Below are 2,160 nucleotides of genomic sequence, written 5' to 3'. Positions count from 1 at the left end.
ATGATGGTACGCATTTTATCTCAAATATGCTGACCAACAAGGCCTCCTGCGTGGGAGCTTCCGGGTTCGACTGCATGGTCGCCGGGTTCAACTGTGGAGCCGGCGGGTTCGACTGAGAAGCCCCCGACTTTGGCTGAGAAGCCCCCGGGTTCGACTGAAAAGTCGCCGGGTTCGGCTGTGGAGCCGGCGGGTTCGGCTGAAAAGCCCCCGACTTTGGCTGAGAAGCCTCCGGGTTCGACTGAAGAGTCGCCGGGTTCGGCTGTGGAGCCGGCGGGTTCGGCTGAAAAGCCTCCGACTTTAGCTGAGAAGCCCCCGGGTCAGCTGGTACGAATATGGAATCCGAATCCGGTGACGGTGTGATGGATGGCTTCCGCAAATGCTGCAGGGCAATGCCTGGTGGAATTGCTTGCCGGGTTGAGCCTATCTTGGACAGAGCGTCAGCCGCCTCGTTGTTGGCTCGTGGCACATGATGAAATTCACAGCCATCGAAGAAGTCGGTTAGCTGCTGGACATGGAAGCGGTATGACGCCATATTGGCATCCCTCGCGTCTCACTCGCCGGATGCTTGCTGTATAACCAAGTCGGAGTCGCCGAAGTATAGGATGCGGCGCACGCCAATTTCCTTGGCCAGCTTGAGCCCGTGGATGAGCGCTTCGTACTCCGCCACATTGTTGGATGCGGCGAAGTGGATCTGCAGGACATAGTCCAGCCGGTCCCCTTTTGGAGAGGTGATGACGATGCCGGCTCCCAAGCCGGAGCGCATCTTGGAGCCGTCAAAGTGCATCTTCTAGTGCGTGGAGTCGGGCACTGGTGGCAAGTATTGCATCTCGGCCCAGTCGACGAAGAAGTCGGCTAGGATCTGTGACTTGATGGCGGTTCTTGGCTCGTACAGGATGGAGTGAGCTGCCAGCTCCAGGGCCCACTTGGCGACTGATGTTGACGCGGCAGGGATTGCAACGGCACCAGAAAGTAGCTTCCTTGTGATGGTAAAGCACACGTCCGTTGGGAACCCCAAGAGGAAGGTGTGATGCGTACAGCAGCAAGTTTTCCCTCAGTAAGAAACCAAGGTTTATCGAACCAGTAGGAGATGAAGGCCACGTGAAGGTTGTTGGTGAAGGAGTGTAGTGCGGCGCAACACCGGGGATTCCGGCGCCAACGTGGAACCCGCACAACACAATCAAGATACTTTGTCCCAACTTAACAGTGAGGTTGTCAATCTCACCGGCTTGCTGTAAACAAAGGATTAAACGTATGGTGTGGAGAATGATGTTTGCTTGCAAAGAACAACAGAGAACAATGATTGCCGTAGGTTGTATTTCAGATGTAAAAGAATGGACCGGGGTTCACAGTTCACTAGTGGTGTCTCTCCAATAAGATAAATAACATGTTGGGTGAACAAATTACAGTTGGGCAATTGACAAATAGAGAGGGCATAACAATGCACATACATATCATGATGACTACTATGAGATTTACTTAGGGCATTACGACAAAGAACATAGACCGCTATCCAGACATGCATCTATGCCGAAAAAGTCCACCTTCGGGTTAGCATCCGCACCCCTTCCAAGTATTGAGTTGCAAACAACGGACAATTGCATTAAGTACCGTGCGTAATGTAAACAATACAAATATCCTTAGACAAAGCATTGATGTTTTATCCCTAGTGGCAACAAGACATCCACAACCTTAGAACTTTCTCGTCACCGTCCCGCATTCAATGGAGGCATGAACCCACTATCTAGCATAAATACTCCCTCTTGGAGTTACAAGTATCAACTTGGCCGAGCCTCTACTAGCAACGGAGAGCATGCAAGATCATAAACAACACATATATGATAGATCGATAATCAACTTGACATAGTATTCCATATTCATCGGATCCCAACAAACACAACATGTAGCATTACAAATAGATGATCTTGATCATGATAAGCAGCTCACAAGATCTAAACATGATAGCACAAGAGGAGAATACAACCATCTAGCTACTGCTATGGACCCATAGTCCAAGGATGAACTACTCACGCATCAGTCCGGAGGCGGACATGGTGATGTAGAGCCCTCCGGTGATGATTCCCCTCTCCGGCAGGGTGCCGGAGGCGATCTTCAGAATCCCCCGAGATGGGATTGACGGCGGCGGCGTCTTAGTAACTTTTC

This window comes from Lolium rigidum, chromosome 6 (genome assembly GCF_022539505.1).
Source record: "Lolium rigidum isolate FL_2022 chromosome 6, APGP_CSIRO_Lrig_0.1, whole genome shotgun sequence".
Taxonomy (NCBI): domain Eukaryota; kingdom Viridiplantae; phylum Streptophyta; class Magnoliopsida; order Poales; family Poaceae; genus Lolium; species Lolium rigidum.
Note: the sequence above shows the minus strand (reverse complement) of the source record.